The following is a 23,459-nucleotide window of genomic DNA, read 5'->3' as shown; positions in this document are numbered from 1 at the left end:
GTCAGTTTCCAACCCTACCAATTTTCAAATCCTATATACTGATTTTAGGATTGTGTTCTTGAAAATGCACCAGCATGTATACATTCAGTAAACATTCAGTTGCTTAGCCTATCACTGCAGCTCTGTGACAGAACAAGTCCCACCTGCTGAACTGCTCCCTGCAACACTGGGCTTGTCCACACTTACCTTTAGTCCAGGGGTCAGCAAGGTTTATCTTGCCTGGGCCGGATCAGTCCTGCAGAGATCTCTCTGTGGGCTGGATCGTGCGCACCCGCAATTTTCAGAGTCAGCACACACATGATTTTCGGTGCCACAGAAACGAGTCCCCGCACTGCTCAGTGCCATTTTAGTGCAGTGGGCAAGTGGGTGGCTTGGGGGCGGGTCAAACAACCTCCGCAGGCTGCTTCCAGTCCATGGGCCTTAGGTTGCTGACCCCTGCTTTAGCCCCACACTTTCCAGGCACAGCTCCATGCTTTAAAGCTCCATATCTGAGCGCTCTCTCGCTCTCTCTCTCTCTCTCTCTCTCTCTCATTTCCATTCCAGAGCTTTCCCCACGAAAACTCACTCTTTAAAGCTGAAACACAAGAAACCGCAATTTGAATTTTCCATGGATTGCTGTTTGCTCTGATTCAGCAGTAAGGAGTAGGGTTCCACGGGGAAACCTCTGGAGCGAAAGAAAGAAAGAAAGAGCACTCAGACACAGAGCTTTAAAGCACAGACCATGCCTGGAAAACGTGGAGGAAAGGTTAAGTGTGGATAAGCACACAGCTGAGACACAATAGTCCTCTCTGAGCCAGTAAGCTCCCTACCTGAGTTTTAAGCACAAACCCTTCATTTCTGAGAGGCTGGTAATATCCCAGCAAAGGCCTCTCCATCCATGATCAGAGCTATATTTACCTAGAAGCGTTCTATTTATGGGCCATGACCCCACTAAATTTTCCAATCATTGTTGAAGCTCCAGCAGTACAAAATCCCCCCCCCCCAGCAAATACATTCTTTCATCACAACAAATGGATGCCTTTGCATTTTGTGCCACTGCAACATTGCAGTGGTAAAAATCTCTTGTAAATATAAAGCCTACAAGTTCCATGATCACTGCAGATGGTGACAGCAGTCACGAAATTAAAAGACGCCTGCTTCTTGGGAGAAAAGTATTGACAAACCTAGACAGCATCTTAAAAAGCAGAGACATCACCTTGCTGACAAAGGTCCGTATAGTTAAAGCTTTGGTTTTCCCAGTAGTGATGTATGGAAGTGAGAGCTGGACCATAAACAAGGCTGATCGCCGAAGAAGTGATTCTTTTGAATTATGGTGCTGGAGGAGACTCTTGAGAGTCCCATGGACTGCAAGAAGATCAAACCTATCCATTCTGAAGGAAATCAGCCCTGAGTGCTCACTGGAAGGACAGGTCCTGAAGCTGAGGCTCCAATACTTTGGCCACCTCATGAGGAGAGAAGACTCCCTGGAAAAGACCCTGATGCTGGGAAAGATGGAGGGCACAAGGAGAAGGGGATGACAGAGGACGAGATGGTTGGATAATGTTCTCAAAGCTACCAACATGAGTCTGACCAAACTGCGGGAGGCAGTGGAAGACAGGAGTGCCTGGCATGCTCTGGTCCATGGGGTCACGAAGAGTCGGACACGACTAAACAACAACAACAATAACAAGTTCAAACTCGTTCTTTCCATTAATTCCAACAGCCATTCAGGTGAATTACACTTTAACCACTAACACTAACCACTAACCACTAACAATAACACTAACTGACACAGGTGGTCATTCTGTTCAGTAAACGCAACTGCAGATACCTTCTGGGGCACAGTACAGATTTGGCCTTGTTTCAGTGCCTTCTCTTGAGCCAGAGAGACACCACCATACCTGCCTACAGCTGCCACAACAATATCCTAGCAGGATCCCTTCATGATCTTGGTTGTTCCCTAATGGCTGTCCAAAAGGAAATACAGTTCAGTGACTCAAGAATCCACAGCTTCAATCACACATTCTCACATTCTCGCCTGCACTCTCTTTCTCACCTTTTTTCCTACCTCTCAGTTTTACGTGTACCAAAATTGAATTTCTCTTTCTTCAAACACTCCAGAGTCCACATATCAGGGCGAATGCACCAGGAACCTTATTGCCATGCTGAAAAGGCAGCAATTAACTTTTGCCCCCACTTTATTACAGAACGGAAGTACTTTATCAAAAGAAGCACAGTCCACTTTGTTACACAATGCATTTGGAAATGCTCTGTGTCCTAATAGCGAGGCTCAAAAGAAAAAGAAACCAACAAAAGCAACATAACAACTCATCGTCCAAGGTCTCCCCTCTGCATTCTGGCCCCTAACTGCCATGTTGGTAACTTACAGATCTACAATGAAGCTGCAGAACCCCAGGCACAGATCCCATCTCTCTGCTGGAGTGTTCTAATACACACCACCCTTGGCTGTTCTATCAAGAGACTCCAGAACAGGATGTCCAGCATGATCTGAGGGACAGCTTACTTCGAAGTAAAATTCACTCTCTCAGCCAGCAAAGGAATTAGCTTCTCTTGGCATCAGAGGCTGAATGCGACCCCTTGCTGTGCCGTTCTTGGGCAGACATTTCATACAAAATCATGCCAAATGGAGGAAAGTAGTCTTCCCACATCTAGAACGCAACTGCCACCTAGGGAATTTAGATTTACTTACCTACCACCACCACGGATCATGAAATGCAGCAACAAATATACACAGAGAGGCAGACACCAATAGGAAACAGATCTAAATCCAAGTCAAACCTCTCTACTGCCACCCCTCTTGCAGACACTTATTGAAGGGGAAAGGAACCAAATAGAACCAAATGTTCAGATGGAACAGTGCTGCACCTTAAGCACCAAGAAGCAGAGTCTGGAGAGCAGCTATCAATATGAAAAGCTAGTTACTAATCCACTGCCTGTGCCAGACCAGTCTATGATATATAAATCAGGGAAAGAAAAAGTGCACAGCCTCCGCCCCCACTGCCCCCTTCAAGTACAGAAACACACTCTGGAAATGAAGAGGAAAAAAGACAAGCCCAAGAAGCAACATACACTGCAAAAAGATCGTGACCAGCAATATGCAATGACTTGCATGGAACACAGTGGCGTAGCATGGGGGGTGCAGGGGGGGGGCCGGCCGCACCGGGCGCAACATCTGGGGGTTAGCTTTAGGGGGCGCAAATCCACAGGTTAGGGGGCGGAAATTACTTGCCTTGCCCCGGGTGCTGACAACCCACGCTACACCACTGATGGAACATTATTAATTGAAAGCCTAATTCTTCTGTGATAAATGTGCCAGGTCAAGGCAGCTTCAGTGCTGTGCCCAGGATTTACAAAGGTGAGATGGGAGTGTTTTGCCAAAACCTACAAAAGATCTATCCAGGTCTCAGTACATGCCAAGTTTGCCCCACTTCCACTATGGTCAAGCAGATACATTGAGACTCTGGGGCACATCTCTCTCTAGAGCATTATATACATGTTTTTTGTTGTTGTTGTTGTTGTTTTGCAATGTTGAACAGCAGACACTCTGGCCTGCATGTTGTCTTCCCACTTCCCCCAGCAGGTGAGGCATCATTTTGAGATCACGTGACATCAGCTGGCTGACTGGTGCAGAGAGTGAGCCTCTTTGAACCAGCTGATTGGTGCTGTCAGAACCAATCAGCTGGTTGATGCTAGGAGTGCATCTTTCAAGTAGCTGCTTCAAAAGAAGCACAGTGCCTGCAAACGGGAGACACCAGTCCAAAAGATCACTAGGGATGCTGAGTTACAGCCCTCCAACCCTGCATGGTGTTGAAACATTCTGACAAAAGTAAAGAACACCTTACCTAAAGATCCAGCAGTGTCTTCCTAGTTCAGAGCTGCCAATCAATCAAATGGCCTGGGAGTCTTATCTCCAGTATGGTCCATCGCACGCCTTCACTGACCACACAAATTACTGAATCACCTTCAGGGCAAGTAAGCAGTGGAGCAAATGACCTTAGAAGAGCCAAAGTGACTGACTCAGCATTAGCCTCTTCCACAATTCCCTTTAAATAGCAGCATAGGTGTCAAGGAGTGTGAAGATAAATGCACTGGAGCACAGAGGTGTAAAGTTTGCAGTTTGCTTGTACTTGCAGTTGAAAGAATTTTGGGCTGGGGAAGGAGAACTGTGATGCAGGCGAAGGCAAGATGCAGGAGGACAGCCCAGCATGATTAGATGTGAGATGTCATTTTAAAAATTCTCCCTGGGCACCTGCTAGGTGGGTGGCCCACCAACTCATCTGAATCTTGCACCCCTGCCATACACCTTTATAAACCAAGTGAACAGGCTAACTATGCGCTCATAATTGTGCATAGTTTGGCAATGACAGAGGTGAGAAAGGGCACAGAAAGTCAGATCCAGGGTTCTATGCAGAGTATTAAAGCTGTCAAACTTCTCTTCTCAACAGACAGTACCTCCACATTTTCCATAAATTTTGTTAGGATTGCAATAACAAGAAACAAGTTGGGGGTTTTGCAGGCAAATGCACACACAATCACATAAACATTTGTGCAGTGCATTGGATCAATGAAGCCCTGGACACAGGCAGGAAGGGTTCGTGAAGCATGAATGTTTTCAGACCCTCCAATATATGGGAGAAGAGGAGAAGATAAGGTATCGGCTTTAGGCCAATTGACAGAAGCAGTTGTCACCATATGGTGTGTGCAATGTAATGTGTAAATTGGCCACCACAGATCAAACACCAAGGGCGGAACTTCCATATTTATGTAAAATCACGTCAAACATGATACTCATCAAAGGAGTCTGTTCATCTACTCAGAAATGAGTCTTCAAGTTTTAAGTAACCAAGAGTGAGGTATCAAGAGAATTGCATGTACATATGATTCAAATTATTAATTAGAATTCCACAAAGACTGCACTTCTCAATGGAAGAGATATAAAATGCCATTACAGTGGTACCCCGCAAGACGAACGCCTCGCAAGACGGAAAACCCGCTAGACGAAAGGGTTTTCCGTTTTGGAGGTGCTTCGCAAAACGAATTTCCCTATGGGCTTGCTTCGCAAGACGACAGCCCATAGGGAAATCTCCCGGACAGCGGGGAAGCGCGACTTCCCCACTGTCCTCGGACCTCCTCCCGCCGCCCAGCTTCGGAACGATGCTCCGAAGCCGGGCGGGGGGGCGGGAACTCCTCCTCCCTCCGCGCGGCTTTGGAGCATCGCACCAAAGCCGGGCGGGGGGACGGGAACGCTGCCTCCCTCCGCGCGGCTTTGGAGCATCGCACCGAAGCCGGGCGGGGGGGCGGGAACTCCTCCTCCCTCCGCGCGGCTTTGGAGCATCGCACCGAAGCCGGGCGGGGGGGCGGGAACGCTGCCTCCCTCCGCGCGGCTTTGGAGCATCGCACCGAAGCCGGGCGGGGGGGCGGGAACTCCTCCTCCCTCCGCGCGGCTTTGGAGCATCGCACCGAAGCCGGGCGGGGGGACCGGAACGCTGCCTCCCTCCGCGCGGCTTTGGAGCATCGCACCGAAGCCGGGCGGGGGGGCGGGAACTCCTCCTGCCTCCGCGCGGCTTTGGAGCATCGCACCGAAGCCGGGCGGGGGGACGGGAACGCTGCCTCCCTCCGCGCGGCTTTGGAGCATCGCACCGAAGCCGGGCGGGGGGGCGGGAACTCCTCCTCTCTCCGCGCGGCTTTGGAACATCGCACCGAAGCCGGGCGGGGGGACCGGAACGCTGCCTCCCGCCGCCCGAGACTTGGGGTGGGAGGAGGGTTTCCCTTCCCACCGCCAACATTCAGAATGCTGTTCTGAATGTTGGCGGTGGGGAGGAAAAACCCTCCTCCCACGCAAGCCCCGGGAACAGAGGGAAAGCGCTGCGCGCCTTCCCCTCTGTTCCCGTACCTGTCCTGAAGGCTTGCGGTGGGGAGAAAAGCCCTTCTCCGCACCGCCAGCCTGGCAAGCTGTTTCCCTAGGAACGCATTAATTGATTTTCAATGCATTCCTATGGGAAACCGTGCTTCGCAAGACGAAAAACTCGCAAGAAGAAAAAACTTGCGGAACGAATTAATTTCGTCTTGCGAGGCACCACTGTACTTGGAAGCTTCACCCAACAGCCTCAGAGTTCATCTAATCCAACGCCCTGTGGATGCAGGAAATCCACTGCTATTGCATCCCTGACACAGGTTTTTAAGCGGAGGCTAGAAGAATCCACCACCATCTAAGGCAGTCTGCCCACTTTCAAACAGCTAATAAGTTCAGGAAGTTCTTCCTAATGCAGAGGTGGTGAGCCTGTGGTCTTCTCAATGGTGTTGAGACTGGAAGAAGAAGAAGAAGAAGAGTTTGGATTTGATATCCCGCCTTTCACTCCCTTTAAGGAGTCTCAAAGCGGCTAACATTCTCCTTTCCCTTCCTCCCCCACAACAAACACTTTGTGAGGTGAGTGGGGCTGAGAGACTTCAAAGAAGTGTGACTGGCCCAAGGTCACCCAGCAGCTGCATGTGGAGGAGCAGAGACGCGAACCCGGTTCCCCAGATTATGAGACTACCGCTCTTAACCACTACACCACACTGGCTCTCCATCATCCCAGACCACTGGCCATGCTGATTGGGATGGGCAGAAGTTGTTAGTCCAAAAACATCTGGAGGGCCACAGCTTCCCCACCCACAATCTATGAACTATAGTGTGTTCAGGGTTCCCCTCATCCTGGGCATGCCGTCTATAGAGCGTGGAATTCAACCAATTGTCAAGTGGGGAATGTGCATGGGGAACTGGGTCTACTCATGCCATGAAACTTTTCCCCCCTCACCTCCTGCCGTGTGCCTCCTAACCCTGTTCTGGGTTTCCCTCTCCCAACCCTTCAGAGCAGATTGGGGGGGGAGGGAGGAAAGTCCCATTGTGTGAGTAGACCCCATTCCACACATTCAATTAAGTTGAACCCTGTCCATAGGACTTTTTACCCTCATTACCCATGAATGGGAAATGAAACAATACTCTCAAAAATCCTAGTCCTGCTTATTCTTTGTATAAGCATTACCAAATCTCCTCAAAACAACTAACCATATGAATCTGTTTCTCAGACTGCCTAGCAACCAGTATCTTCATTGGCTGCATGCCTTCTCTTGCACACATGGGGGTTTCTAAAATATTTTGTTTGCAGTCCTGTTAAACAACAGAGCAGAACAAGTCTCATAAAAGGAATGGCTCTCTGCTCAGACATTTTTCAGTTCCAAATCACCAGTCCGTCTACCCAACTATCATCAAAAGGTTTCCTTTTGGGCACTAGAACAAATAAAATATTTAAGATGACTACTTTCCTTAAATCTTGTCTTTTAAAGAAATCAGGGCTTTGCTGGTGTTTCAAGAGACGAGAAAAACAACCACATTCAGAAAATACTGAAAACCCTGGCTATTTGAGGAAATAAAGGACTGCAGAAAGCAAACTGGTGTACCTAATCTTTACCGTAGCCTTGAGGTGTATATTTTGAGGACCCATCCTATTTTTGCAATAATTAAGCTCTTTTAAGCTATTTTTGTAAATGCTGCAGTTTAAATTATTGTACAGTGGTACCTCGGGTTAAGAACTTAATTCGTTCTGGAGGTCCGTTCTTAACCTGAAACTGTTCTTAACCTGAGGTTCCACTTTAGCTAATGGGGCATCCCGCTGCCGCTGTGCCACGATTTCTGTTCTCATCCTGAAGCAAAGTTCTTAACCCGAGGTACTATTTCTGGGATAGCAGAGTCTGTAACCTGAAGCGTCTGTAACCTCAGGCGTCTGTAACCCAAGGTACCACTGTATTCCACCCTGGGACCTCAGAATGAAGGGTGGATTGTTGTTATTAAATAGTCCAAGGGGACAAAGCTAAGAGACAGAGACTCTAAACAACAGGTTTGTTCTCGATATCCACCAGCATGACCATTACAAGACCAGGCTACATTCCATAGTCAGGAACGATCAGTTTGCATTTACCCAATTCATTTTTAGAAATAATTTAGAGGAGGGAGGCAGGGTAGTGCCTAGAAGAGCCTTCACAAACCTGAACCTTCCAAACATTTTGGACTACAATTCCCATCAGCCCCAGCCAGCATGCAGAGAGAGTTGTAGTCCAAAACATCTAGGGCACCAGAATAGTGAATGTGGCTTTAATTAGCCAACACCGGTAAATGCAGACATTTGTGGCATCCCTAGTCAGGAGGAGGAAGATATGGGAGCCTAGCAACAGGTGAGTCTGGCCTATATTCCTGTCTGCCTCTCCAGTGCTGCACAGGAGCCTAATCCCTGGCGTTGCAGATTAAGAGACTAAACTACACTCCAAGGTAGATAGGGGGTTGTGACATTTCAGATTTGGGGAGGTGGATTTAGGAAGGCACAATTCAATGCACAGCAAGGTTCAAAGGCCCACTTTTGGATGTTTTCAACAAGCTTTTTCCAGGTCTCTGCTTGGAGGTTCATTCCATGTTGTTTTTAAACCTATACCTCTGTAGCTCTTGTGCTGTTTAAAAATTATTTTAGCTGTTTTTAAGGACATGTCGGCAAATTGCAATGGGACATATGTGTGGAGGGCGACTCACAAAATAATAACAACAGAAACATTTTTAAAGCACTGTATTTCATGTGCTTGTATTTCATGTGCTTCATGTACTTGTAGTCTGAAATGCAGAGGGATAAGCAGTTTGGCCCTCTAGATGGCATGTATCTAGTATTAAATGCAAGTCTTGTAATTTGGGCCTTCAGTAATGACACAGCCCCCCCCCCCTTTTTTTTTTTGGCCACCTACATTCTAAGGAGATGGCAGGCTGGCAAATTAAGGGCCTACAGGCTTTAAATGGCTGAGTAATGCAGGATCTCAGGTGGGGGAAAGGCTTCAGGTGGCCATGAAGGGTTAGAAAGCATCCAAAAGAATGCCTTTCAACCTTGATGAGAATCAAATCTCCTCTTTCCCTGGAACCTGAAATGGCACCCCAGTGTGTAGCCCCCTGTTGACAGGCACAGCTGCCTACTCCCTTGTGCGTATGAAGCACACATCAAGATGTGAAGGCTGACATAGAAAACAAACAAACACATCCTAATCCCATTTTTAAAAAGAAATATCAAAATATTTTGATATCTTCCTGCAGCCACGAACCTTTGAACGTCTAAAAATAGGCACACCGGATCTATAACAATGAAAGCGCTCTCCGGCACCCTGGTTTTCCCCCTTTTATTTTTAGTCTCAGTATGCAGGGTCTTTTTTTAATCTTGACATTTGCTTATATAATTTGATTATTAACCTAAAACTTAGACAGTATTTCTTAAGTAGGAGAAGGGATTGAAATGTAATGGTTTGCATGTTGCCAACACATACAAAAAACACAGCGCTACCATTTTTTCCTGCAAATAACCTTCTAAATTTTGCCATCTCTTAGCATGTTTCAACCTGCCTTGGGAACCATATATCCATATGAAATTAGTAGTAGTAGTAGTAGTAGTAGTAGTAGTAGCAGCAGCAGCAGTAATGAAGTATAAACAGGTAAAACACCTTAGGAGCTAAAGATCATACTGCTGTTGACCGCAGGCAGGTCATGGATAGTCCCACATACAGAATGTTGCAACTTCTGTGCAAACAGTGGCTGGTTTCGCTTCCTTCTCCCCGACATACTAGCAGCAACTAATTCAATATATCTCTAGCTCTTATTACTTGTTAAAGCTGTAACATGGCCTCTGTTTGCTCCATGGTGTCTATCTGGGATGACACATTCTTTTTAGTTCAATTTGCATAGGTTTACACAACTAAAAGAAAATGGGCGCCTTCTGTTTTGGTCCTCTAAGGACACAACGCAAGGACAATGGGAGGTCGTTTTTATTTAAAAACAACAACAACCCACTAATATACAAAGATGACTTCTGCTGCTCGCTCTTGGTTAATGTTTGTAAGAGGAATCTGTAACCACGAGGGCAGAGTGCTCAGACAGGTGAAAAACTCAGCACAAAACATGTAGTTTGCACTGCAAAACCCTGTCATGGTATTGGGGCAAAGGTACAGCTTTAACATGAAATAAATGCCAGCAATCTATTTAATTCATTGTTGCCAATACCTGGAAGGGGCGGGGGGAGCATCCACTGAAGCTGCTCCCAGTTACATCAGGGAGTGTGTCGCTGGTCTTCTCCAGAGCAAATGAGACCGGGGGGGGGGGGGGGGGCCACCATAAAGTGAAGTGGCCAGAAGACTTAAATTACTAGTAATATGTAGAATTTTGCTTCCCCTTCCACAAATCCCTCCGTGTTCAAGGGAGCAGATGGAAGAGCTGCCAGAATTCAGGCAACGAATGGGAAACACACACAAGAGCCCGTTTTCGAGGCAGGCAGTCTCCAAGCAACAGGTAGCAGCTATGCAGCAATAGCCTCTCTGCTCAGAGACCCACGGATGTTGCCATGTGCGCACAGAGCTTCCTTGTGGTAACAGGAGCTCTCTAAGTACATCAGAATGCACACAGAGAATAGATGAAATTAGTCCAGAATTTCATACTGTAGACAGAGGAACAACTTGGTAAATAATATTCACTCTCATGGGTGAAAGGAAATATATCATGTATACTACTTCCTGAACCATTGTTTGTGCCTACTGGGGAAAACAGACATTCAGCTTGGAATATCGTCCGAGCTGCAGAGACTGTAAACTGAAGCACACACACACAAACATTAACATAGTGCAGCTTTTGCTGGATTGCAACCATTTCTGATAGCAGATGGGGGAGCCCACGATCAAATGCTTTCTTATATTTGTTGTTGTTGTTGTTGTTGTTGTTGTTGTTGTTGTTGTTATTATTATTATTATTATTATTATTATTATTTCTGCCTGCGCAAAACTAGCATGACAGGACAAAGTTTGCCAGACCAGCCATCTTTCTAACAAACTAGTTTAGTATGGGCAGGAATATATATATATATATATATATATATATATATATATATATATATATTGTACTAGAAAGGAACATTCAAACATGCAGTCTCAAACAGCAGAGCCCAGTAAAAGCTACATTGTTTAAAAAATGTTCCAAGTAACTGTAGCTCTAGCTGGATGAAAGAGGCTGAGTTTAAAAGCTATGTCAGTCTGCAAATTTCTGACTCGCACAGCACTCTTCCAACTGAGCAGCGTTGGAAAATAGTCAGTTTTCTCAGCAAGAGGGAGAGCATAAAGCTGGTTACAAATATAAATAATTTTTCGCTGTTTGAAAGAGGAGGGGAGGGAGGGAGAGCTAATCACACTATGTTTTTCACTTTCAATATACAATAAAGGATACTGTATGGAAGTATCAATGGGATGTCTCAAGAACTCCATCAATTGCATTGGCCATTTGACTATAGCTTTCCATTTGGTTTAGTCCCTAAATGGAGTTGCTGGGCATTGAACCTGAGAGCTTCTGCAGGCAACACAGATATTCTACCAGCCTTTCCCTTTTAAACAGTGCTGGTCTTGCCCTTCAGCCTGCATGGCCAGCTGCAGAAGAGGCAGCTATGGGGAAGTGCTGTGTTGCTTGGATTACAAGCTGCACCTCTAGTACACAGTTATTAAAAGTTGTAGGAGCCACATCCTCTCATTTCCTGCAAACCCCACCACCACCACCACCATTCAGCAAAGGAAAGCGGCCTACTTTAGGTAGTACCACGAGAGAGGGAGGATAGAGGGAGGGGACACCTGAATGGTGCAACAATAACTCTCTCTTTTTTTAAAAAAAGTACTAACAGGAGGGGTCACATTTGGACTCCACTTCAGGCAGCAAAATGTCTTGGGCCAGCACTGCTTTTAAAGGCATTGTGTTCATCATCAAGGACCAAGGCAAAGCACTTGGACAGAAACGTGCATATTGGGTTTTTGTTAATAGACAAAGTGCAGCCTTTTCTGAGCACTGGGGGCCTTGTGAGCAGAGACAGCATAGCCGGTGTTTAATACATTCAAACAGCATTGAAAGATCATTAAAAGAAACCTCAAGAAGCCTTAAAGAGTTTGGGAAGGGGGGAAGGAAGAGGATCAACATGTTCCAGTTCATCACTTTGTGGGAATATGGTGCAGCCGTGGCAGCATCCCATAGGCATGAAAGGTCCCATTCATTCCCCATTAGTAACAAAATACAGTTCCTGCCCAAAACTGGCTGCTTCATTTGAAAGAGAGAGAGAGAGCTTCAGGAGCACTGCCTAGGAGAAAAAACCTTCTTTCTGGCAGGGAGCCCTGGATTGCCTCACCAGCAAACAGTTTCCAGCAGCCTTAGGAGATAACTGTTTCTTGGGGACTGCATGTGCTCATCTGAGTCTCCCCTGGGGCGGGGGGTGCTTCGGAAACGAAGCACAAGTTTAAACAAAGCAGAATGTTGCCTCTAGTCTTAGTTTGCATCATGTAAATGTGTATTTGGGAATGCAGAGGAGAGAGAAGGAAAGAAGTTACACCACCTCTAAGGTGAAATCCCAGCTGCCAGGAGAAAGCTGTCACCAAGACAGTAGGAGATGCTTGCTGAAAACAAAAGGGATTGAAGGATATCCTCAAAAGTCCCTGTATCAGCTCCTGCTAAGCTTTGGGTTTTTGCCAGTATGGAAATCGTAGGTTTAGCATCTGGAAGGCTAACTGACTCATGTGTCTGTCATTGGGCCCAACTATACTGACAGGGGTGTCCAAATTTTTTCCAAAGAGGGCCAGATTTGATGAAGTGAAGGGCCGTGAGGGCCGACCAAAGGGCTGACCAAAGTTGTTGACCTTTATTGTGGTTGTTGAGCTTTTTTAAAGGATTAAAGTTCTTGGGAGGTTTTGGGGGATTTTACCCCAGGAAATAAACTGCCACAGGGGCCTGATTAAACTGACCAGCGGACCAGATTAGACCCCCGAAACGGACTTTGGACATGCCTGGTAGACAGTAAAGCTGGTCCGGCAGCACAGAGCTTCTCTCATTTTCAGGACTTTTGTTTCATTTTCTTCTTCATCGCCCGCCCTCCCCTGTCTCTTGAGGTGTTTTGTTGCCTCTTGTATTGTTATTTGGGCAGGTATGCAGCAATTCCACTAAAAGCCCAGAGGGGAGAAAAGGCCAGTATCAGCTATTACTAAAGCCAGCACTTACCTATACAGTTTTCAATGACTCATATCCCTTTTAATCAGGCAGCAGGCAGGCAAGAAACCTCCAAAAGCATCATCATCATCATCATCATCATCTCTCTCTCTCTCTCTCTACCGTGAGTCAGTTAATTTCAAGAAGGCGCAAGGAAATGCATTACGATGGGCCAAGTGCCAGGTACTACACACTTATGTCCTTTGGGGGACATGTTGCTAGACTACAACTCCCATGACTGTTGGCTGTGGGGTCCGCGGCTGATGGGCAGTTGAGAGTCTCAATAACACCTGGAGGGTCATGGGTTCCCCACTCCTACACCACCTTTGGAAGCAACCTAAATATATATACATATTATATTCTCCACCAACCCATAAGCTCTTATTTAGAGTGAGAGAATAACTTGATGGCCTCCAATGTTACACAAAGCAAGCTGTAGCCAGCGTGTTTTGCGGCAGGCACCCAATGCTCACCATTTTTCCAATGCACATTTCTGTGTGCTGCCATTCAAGGCAGGACATAAATGCTTGAAATAAAGCAAACCTTAAGCGACACAGTCCGAATGGGAGCCTCTTTCTCTCATGCTCTTGAACTACTGCTGCTGCTGCTTCCTAACACACCCTCCTGGCAATAAGAATGGCACAGTGTGCCAAGAGCCACTTGCCAGAGCCAAGAAAGGATCTTTCATTGCTTTTTGGCATGGCGGGTAGAAACCTAGAAATGCCCTATTCATATCTGCACAGCTACCTTTCCTCTCCTTATAGAAGGAAGAATTATGGGAACAAGTAATTTGCAATTTATCTGAAAGGGGCAAATAGCAATTAATCAGTAGCTGCCATTTTTTGACAGATACACAGAGCTGAAGATTTCTTTCTTTGGGGGAAGAGTTAAGCCTTTTTGTTTTCCCCGTCTTGATCCACGCTCGGCAGCTAGTCGCTAGAAACACACCTCTAATGCAGCAAATAAAGGCTATAGGGGAAAAGATTGCAACCTTGTTACACAGCCTAACTCCAAATTAGGCAGCAAATTTGCAAACACTGCACATGGATCACCTGGGGCCTTATCTCTATCCCTCTGTTCTGAGAATACCACTGGCATACCAAATGCCAGCAGCTCCTGCCAGAGATGTTTTGGACTATCAAGAAACTAAGAAACCACAATAATTAGCAGCAGAGGTAATAACCACCATGATACAAGCAAGATTGCTTCCAGGATCAATGTTCCATAGGTGGTAGGTGAACGCTAGGTGATATGTTTTTAAAGGACTAGAGTTTAATTGCTAATAGTGAAAGCACAGGAAGATTTCCTTCCCTCTGTGAACATAGCAGGTTGCTCCTGTGTTTATGCAAGCAAAAGGAGGAAGGCAGAGCATCACTGTTAGTCCTCTTCATAGATGGAATGTGAGTGTCAAGAGAACTCAGGTTTAGCAGCCACCACTTATGGGATATACAGGCCTGAAAATAAGCAACTTTTCCATTCTGCCCAGTGGTGAAGTGCTCTATGAAACACAAATGCTTGCACGTTCCTACACCACCATCTCCCCCGTTCAGTACCTCTTTTCTCCCCTCAGAACAGCTTGGCAACTGTGGAGTGTATCAACGGGCTTTTTAAAAAGAATCGGTACACACTTCAGTCTTTTAGCATTTTATGCTCTTAAGAGTGAGAACTGATGCAAGACACGTACTGTACAAGCATACTTAACCCACAGGCATATCAACAAGTACATCACAAAAAAGAACAAACAAGGTTAGGCCACCTATCACAGTCTCTACTTGTTGAAGTCTTCTTTTTCCTGTCACATGAGCAAAACTAAACAAATGTTAAGGGCAGAAGCTCAGCTTTGTTATTGCATTTCCACCAGTTAGGTCCCTGATCTACTCTCACTGAAGGCTTACATCAGAGCATGCAGTGCAGACTAGCTTTACTTATTTAGAATCCCACAGAAACCACACACACACACACACACACACACACACACACACACACACACACACACTTAGGCATGTAGTCTCAGAAATGTAACTCAAATTACCTCCCCACCCCCTACCCCCCAAAAAAAACTTCAAGGAAGGGAAAGTGTTGTTTTACAATCTCTAGGCCAGAAATCTTTCTACAGAAGAAGAATGATGCCTTTGGTTGTTTGTGAACTTGACCCTTTGCCAAAAACTTGCAGGATGTCATGAGATCTGTGTTCATCCTTTCCCTTGGGTAATAAGATAATATTTTCCAAGGTAATATCTTGAAACGATAAACCACTCTGGAGAGCTCCCCTACCCTTTTTCCTTGAAAGCAACAACCCAGAGAAACTGGGATTCTTTACATACCGGTACTTGACGAAGTACCAGTACTTTTACTGTTTGTGAGCATGGATGTGTATCTGCAACTCTACCTGAAACATCTTGGAAAGATACCCCACTTTAAAAAAAATGGGGCATATTAAAAAAATAATCCCAGCTGAAGCATAGCAACCCATTGTAATTGCACCACTGACAGATAAGACACTTTACGTAGTGACACAAGCAGTGAGGCATGTTCCTGGCCCAAATAACTTGGCTGCAGTTTAGATCATGTGAAAGACAACAGAGGGGTGGGAAAAGGGAAAGGGAACAAGGGATGCAGCTATACATTTGTGCTTTACTTCATTTTACTGCAGCAAGCCTCAATGTCAGTTGCATGAGAGCACTTTTATAGTGGGAACATACTGATGGTATTATAGTAGAGAAAATAACTGTCAGTAAGGCCTTGTGGTAAAGAGGCACATTCATGATCCCAACAGTAACTGTGACAAATCGTGAGAGGAAGTTTTTCCCAACTGGCATAGCCCATTTTTGAAAAGGGTTCCGCAGAAGAGAATCCTGATAGGCTCCCATCAGTTCCATCAGGCTATACATCCTGACAAACTCTAGTCAACTGGGGATGTGTGTGGCTGGGGGCAGTTTCCAAGCCTGACAAGGGCTCCTTCACCCCAACTCGGGGGGGAGGCCTTTAGATTTACTTTCTCACAACCTACAGCAAGGGTTCCTAACCTGAAGGCCACATCTGGCTCCCCAATAGATTTCATCTGTTCCAGCCATTTTTGTTTTTCTTTTCTTTTATATTAAAAAAAGCCTTAACATTTGACTATTCCTCTGGATTCTCCCTCTGGGATATCATACCAAAAGGGTGTTTGTGCTCTACAATTTCTTCTACTTAAAAAAACAAACCAAAACAAAATGTATTTTTTAAGTGATGCAAAAAGGTTTGTGCCTCTCTCCAGCATCCCCTCAAAGTTATCCTTTAAACAAAATAAACCGACGCACCCACTTTTTCTCCTCTCCACTGGTACTCAGAACATTTTAAAAACAGCTTCCAAGGTTTCTTTCTGCCTGTGCAACCTTGAGTCAGCAACTAAAGTAATAGGGATTGATCTACTTCAGTGAATGGGCCAGTTGCCCCGTCATTTGTTAATGGGGTTACTTAAGACGGTTACTAGATATGCACACATGTTCTTTGTGCTTAAGTGATCTAATAATGCACCTACTAATTACATTAATTCAAACGTGCTGTGAAGTAAAGGCGCAGGGCCAGTTCAGACAGAGCAAATGACATAAAGAAGTACAAGAGGAAATGAGCTACAATGGGAGAAATATTCTAAAGAATCTTACAGTACGGGACAGTGATGGCAGTGTATTCTGCAACTGCTGAATATGTTGGAATTTAACTCTCACTGTGGGGAAAGAGTAACCATGATGGATGAGGGGCTGCTGGGATTTCTGTTGCAGTTCCAACTGTACAGTGGTACCTCGGGTTAAGTACTTAATTCATTCCGGAGGTCTGTTCTTAACCTGAAACTGTTCTTAACCTGAAGCACCACTTTAGCTAATGGGGTCTCCTGCTGCTGCTGCAGCGCCGCCAGAGCACGATTTCTGTTCTCATCCTGAAGCAAAGTTCTTAACCTGAAGCACTATTTCTGGGTTAGCGGAGTCTGTAACCTGAAGCGTATGTAACCTGAGGTACCACTGTATCATTAACCTCTTGTGTGCTAGCAGAAAGGTACCAACAGGCTTTCTTTATCTCATGCAGCTGGGAAAAGAGGTCTAAATGTATATAGGGAGTGGGGTTTGAGAATATTGACGATTCCATTCCTGATAGGTAAAACTGGAAGCAAAGCTATTGAGCTTTCCCCTTCAGAAAAGTGACCATGGACTCATATTATAGTTAATATTTACTTTTACTAGAAATGAGCAGAAGCAGTAGTTTGCAGCACCAGAGCATATATAGGGGCAGCTGAAGGCATATGAGCCCAATATTATGCTCCGCTGCACAACAGCACTACACAAGATGAGGCAGTAGACTTCCAATTTTTCTCCCAAAGCCTGGGGTGTCTAATGCTCTTGCTCCAGGCCTGCTCCCTAAATTGGGAAATATCATCTGTCCTGTCAAAGCAGGTTTGGGTCCCCCATGTGTGTCTGACAAACACTTTTTGACATATTGGTTGCATTGTCTTGCTATCTTATATACTATCTTCAAACCTCCCTTTCCCCTTCATACTCTCTTTACTTTGTCTAGGATGAGGCTTCCTTGTGCTGTGCTGCCACTTCTACCAACTTGTGGAAGTAAAGCAGGGAGGAAGTCCACAAAATTATTATTTTTTATTCTCTGCTTCTTTAAAACTTCCTGCTTCCATGATCCTCGCCACCAAAAGGCTCAAACTTGCATTAAGCAACAACAGACTGCAGACAATGGATATTTAGAGGTGCTGGGTTAAAATCCTATTATTAAAAACAAAACAAAAAAACCCGCCCTTGGTATTATCTGTTAATGGGACCCAGAATGGAATGGATGGACAAGGAGTGAAAATCAGCATGCCAAGTATGCTAAACATACATGAAGAAGCAACATGAATTTAAAAACAGAATGTGCACGGCATTTAAAAGCACTAAAAATGAACTTATGAAAATAGCAAACAAATATTTAAGCAAAATAATATACAATTTAATTATTATTTAATGTAATATTTCTTTTACACTAATTAGCTCAGATCTTATTGCTAGCAGGATCCCACAACAGAGGTGAGATGGGGGTCAAAGTGTGAGAGAGAGGGTTGTTGCTGTTGTTTTTTGGCAGTGATGCCCCTGTTATAGAATAGCCTCCCTAATGAGGGCTGATGGTGCCAACACATCTATCCCTCAGACATCTCATGAAGAACACATTCCATTAATTTAAAATCGTGTTGCCACTTTTAGCGTCTTATCTGCTATTTTTGTTCTGGTCTTGTCATTATATTTCTATTTTTGTAGCAAACTCTCCTAAAATAGAGTGAGGTGAAGGGCAGCATACAAATATTTTAAAATCTTGCTTTCCCAAGAGTCTTTGGCTGACCCCATTTCAAAGTGGAATCAGCCACGTATAGTCTCAAATAGCGAGCCAGGAAAAGCAGAGTGTTCACACCGTGGCTAATTTGGTTTAAATGGATGCTACAAAGAAGACCTTGTCTTTCTTAATAGTCTTTCTGCTGGTTTTAAAAGATGATCCAAACAGGATGGGCAGAAACTGCTTTTTAGCCATCAGCGTTCCAAGTCTAATGCAAATATAGCAGACATTGTGACCTGGCAAACATAGCTCACACCTGTGAGCCCCATTCCCCCAACATGACACTGAACACATTCAAATAGAACACATTCACACATTACACTGAACCCAGAGACAGGTTATATTCACACCTGTAGACATTTTTCTCGGAAAGAGTGTACACTGGTTGATTTGTTCAGCTCAATTGTTGAGTACACACATTCTACATTCATTGAACATTATAATAACTGTGTGAGTATACAGCTCAACTATTGTGTACACGTAATGTACGCTTGTTGAATATAACATGTGAACACCCCTACAATCCAAACAGGATCCATGGAAGTGGTTAGGGGCTTCAGAAGTGGACTGGTTTGCTTACCAAACTTAAAGTCCGACCAAACATTAAGTTGGGAGGTTTAAGTTGAGGGGTTATTCCTCAGCTCTACCCAAAATCTTACATTCCTCTTAATTTCATGCCTTCAGCTATTCTACCTTCATACCACCAACAACCTGATTTCAGAGGTGTCCAAATTCTGGTTCAGTCGAACTCACAGTTAACAACTATGAATTAGGAAATAAATCCCCTTTTCAAAATATTGGCATGAAAGCTAAGTTCTCCAGAGATCACTATAACCCCTGATCCCAAAAGTATTGGGATTATGACTTGGTTATGTTATCTTTCACGTAGTCAGGATATACAAATTCCATACAAACCATCTCAAGGTCACGCAAGTGCATTATCTGCTATTGATCTCACAGTGGCCACAGATCTTGGGGGGGGGGGGGGAGAAGCTATAGCTTAGCGGTAGAGCAGCTGCTTTGCATGCAGATGGTTCTAAGAAGGTCCCAGCATATCCAGGAAAGGCATTGCCAACATAATTGGCATGGATATGGAATAATGAAAGACACATGAGACTCTTGAGTGCAGATCATTTAAAGTGGTATCTCCAGAAAACCAAGCCACATACTGACGCATTATGCGCTGTTAGAATCAGAAGAAGCATATTATGGAGGGAACGTTGTTCTAAATATAAACAGTTTTGAGGAAATCAGCTGACATGGTACTGAAGAATGAATTAGTGCCGAAATAAAATGCTTCTACCCAAAGGCAACTATTGATTACACAAGTAAGATTTCATTTGATAGCACAGGCTTCCAGACCAGTTAGAAAACGGTAGGGCAACAAACCCTAGTTTACACAGTTGTAAACTGGAGTGTAATGGTCAAAGGGTACCTCCAGGTTCTCACTATTTTCAGGTGGGGCTTAGTCACACCCTGGCAAATTTGGGCTGTGCAATTAACACTCTTGCAAAACAAGCCCAATTCCCCCAAAGACTGGACTTTTTGCGGTAAGAAAAGTTGTGGAGAAATGCTCTGCAACATCATCTAATCTCCTCACAAACATATCAGGCTAAATGCTCATTAAGCAGGCCATCAGAAAGTGGCCAGAACTGATACTGCAAGGAAACCATTGGGTGAGGATAGGAATCCAATGTGCCCAGCCAGATCTACTGACTTCATCAGGAGACAGTGGTTCTCCACCTGCCCGCCCCCAGACACTTTGGTCTCCAAGTAAGCACAGTGTGCATGTCAGAAGCCCTCCAGTAAGTGTAGAATTGAACCAATAAGACAGGGCAACCAACATGATGATTATCATGTTGCAGGCTTTGACTGCAACTCCCATCAGCCCCAGCTAGAATGGCCAATGGCCAGGGATGTTGGGAGTTGTAGTCCACAGTATCTGGACGTGACATTGGCAATCCCCGCAATAGGGGGATTGGGCAAATTAAATGCCAAAAAAACATGGAAATGAAAAGTGGAACTGCTCATACACTTTGTGGCCAGCATGGCAGTTTAACTCTGTGCTGCAAAATGAAGCAGTAAAGGTCCAATGACAGGTCAAAGTGAGACAGGAAAGAAAGGATATGACTAAAGGTTTCCCACGCCCAGGTCTTTATTCTTAGGCCCACTCACTAGAGAGCTCTAGGAATAATTTATAGTTTCTCCAAGGCCATCTCTCTTGTCAAGCACACAGAGCTCAGGAGAAACAGCTTCATTCTACAGCCCTTTCAGCTGACAGAGCAGACCACCTCTACATTCCCACTGAGTTGCCACACTGGGCATCCCATGGAACCCCCCCCCCCCCACCAACGCTTCCCTCCCCACTTCTTCTGAACCCAAACGTCATCTCAATCAGAGACTTTACCCCTCCCTCCCCTTTTGTAATATAAGGGACTTCACCCAACCAAGGCTTTTTTTCAGCCTGAACCCACCAGAACCCAGTTCCAGCACCTCTCAGGTGGGCGCCATTGCTTTTCTAAGAGAACAAGGGAGGCATTTGTGGTGAGTTTCAGCACTTCTTTTTCTAGAAAAGTAGCACTGCGCCCAATGGTTCAGCTGTATGCCTATTTCAGGTAAACAGCTATGCTTGCAAGTGCGTGCGTGCGTGCGTGCGTGCGTGCCTGCATGCTGTGCCACCCCATCTGCTCCAGACCATGGATTATCATGATCAGCCTGCAAAGAGCAGCTCAAGGCTGCATGTACACAGAAGCACAGTAATCACACAGATCTCCTCAGCCATTATCCAACTGCAGAGAAACCTCATCACGTACTTCACGTTGCAGAACACCCTCTATCGGGCTCTGGAATACCAGGCATACACAAATATATATATATGCACATGAGTCACATGCAAGCACATTGACAACAGTGGCTGTCCTTTCCTTCCAAAGCAAAATCCAGGCCATCTGTTGATCAATTTGTGAATACCGTTCCCTCTCCTGGGAGAAAGCTGGGAGGGATCCCTTCGTTTCTTTGACTACAAGACATTTAAAAAGCATTCTCTGCTCACCACTAAAATATCAAAGTACATTTGCAAAACAGTACTGATGCTCAGTGCCCCCAGCTCCCGAGAGCTTGATAGAAACTGTGTTGGTGTGCAGGTGGAGTAAAGCAGAGCCAATTGCAAACCAACAGGCCATAAAACTGTTTGCAAGCACAATCTACATGAATAAAGGGCTTCAGTCAATGGAGACACAGATTTATACAAGCACCACTTTTCAAACTGATTTGGAGTGCTCCCATAAAAACTAATTGCCACAGTTGGTGAATCAGACAGGCTTAACAAGGAACCCTGTTAAAAGGACCCGTGAACTGGGAGGCTGGTCTTCTTCCCAGTGGATTGCATTGGCAGCGAGAGGGAGGCCACTAAAAACAGAAGAAATAGTAGTAAAACATCATTTTGAAATAAAGTGCAAACTGACAACGACAGTGATGTGAATCAATTGGTGGCACAATTTTGGATACATGCAGAAATGTAAACAACAATCAGTGAGACATAGAATTTGCCCCGAGGCAAGCATTTCTGAATCATTATCTGATACACTAGTAACAAGAGCATCTCTCTAGTGGGCCCTGAAACACATGGACTGCTGGTTAGGACATAACATTACTGACTTAATAAACCATGGTTTATTAAGCCGGGAATGAAGAATGAGCCTTCTTCACATCTTTCTGTGACCTGGAACCAGGTTCAGACAATGGCTTCCTGTCCTATTTAGCCAACTGACATTTAAAAATGAAAAAGAAATCCTGTTTTGGACATAATGGAAACTGTGCTTTAAATAGGAGCTGTGGTTTAAAGAAGCCAGGGCCAAAGCACTGAAGACAGTGTACAGTGTAAATGACCCATGCTAATTCCTGGTTTAATAAATTATTATTTATTAAGCTGGAAATATTGCATCTGAACCAATTCAAACATGTTGTTCATTTATATGGTTCTTCTCTGAACGACAACTCATTTGCATGGATAAATTCAGACATCGTGCCAAACCAGGATTAAGGAAGTTTGGTGCAGTGCCTGAACTAATGGACCATTGTTTATAAACAGCCAGCAAAAACTAACTAGAATCTAAAACAAGGTTATGAAGTTTGCTTGCAAATAATGGTTTGTGTCAAGTGTTTAAATTGACATACCATAGTTATGGCCATAGCTCCTTCTTAAGAGAAGCTACACCATGGAGACAAGAGTGAACTTATTAAAGCAGAATTCTGAGAGGACAGAAAACAGAAGATGACAAGAAGATGACCTATAAGCCATGGTTTGCCTCTTGTACATTTGGAATTTCTAACCATGGCTTGGGTTGTGAACTATGGCTAGGGATAATGTCTGAGCCAAGGCGTTAGAGATTGAGAGGTGGGAAAATGTAGGTGGTTATATAACCTGTGACAAGAAAGAATGGTTTCATAGGTAAATCTGGCTCTGGCCTCAATTCTCTGCTACTAAATTCACATACTATTTAATGGGAATGTGTTTTGTCTTCTCAACTTTAGAGATGACAACAGAAGTGAGAATTATAACAGTTCCAGAAAGTATACACAGAGATCCTTCAGGATCTCTACCAGAGAACAACTGGTGCACAGACATATTAAGGAACTGTTTGTTTACTGCAGTAGAAACTTGTGTGTGCAGAGAGCTACTTTTCAGTTGAATACCATGACATCAAGAATCCAGGAAATGACAGGCAAAGAGAGAGAGAGAATGAAAAACACTAGGAAGTTTGGGACAAACATAAATGGGATATAGGACTGCTCTGCCTAAAAAGTAATATCCGAAGGAGATAGTGGGTGCTTCCCCCTTTTTCTTCTTTTCCTTTAAATGGAGAATTGAAGCAAATAATTCGTGATAAACACACCACAGCTAGATTCACAGATGCAGGATGCACAGAATCCTGCTAGACAAAAACTTGGGATGAATCATCATCACACAGCCATATGGAGCTGTTTCTGGAGAGGCAGAAGCACCCACCAAAAACAGAATGATTAAAGAGGATGTCATGACTCA

The 23,459-nt window shown here is 44.7% G+C and overlaps 1 protein-coding gene across 2 annotated transcripts in view; it reads right to left on the bottom strand.

Annotated features, from left to right (window-relative positions):
* SLC25A22 (solute carrier family 25 member 22) overlaps positions 1–23,459 on the bottom strand; it is a 78,511-nt gene that overhangs the window by 47,029 nt on the left and 8,023 nt on the right. The window contains exon 1 of one of the 2 annotated variants that reach the window (XM_077931735.1): positions 2,048–2,172. The exons of the other annotated variant lie outside the window; for it this stretch is intronic. The gene's annotated coding sequence lies outside the window, so the exon portion shown is untranslated. Of the gene's footprint in view, positions 1–2,047; positions 2,173–23,459 lie in introns of those variants that run through there. 2 annotated transcript variants of the gene reach the window in all.

Source organism: Podarcis muralis, chromosome 1, assembly GCF_964188315.1.
Source record: "Podarcis muralis chromosome 1, rPodMur119.hap1.1, whole genome shotgun sequence".
Taxonomy (NCBI): domain Eukaryota; kingdom Metazoa; phylum Chordata; class Lepidosauria; order Squamata; family Lacertidae; genus Podarcis; species Podarcis muralis.
Note: the sequence above shows the minus strand (reverse complement) of the source record. Positions and strands in the feature narration are given on the sequence as shown.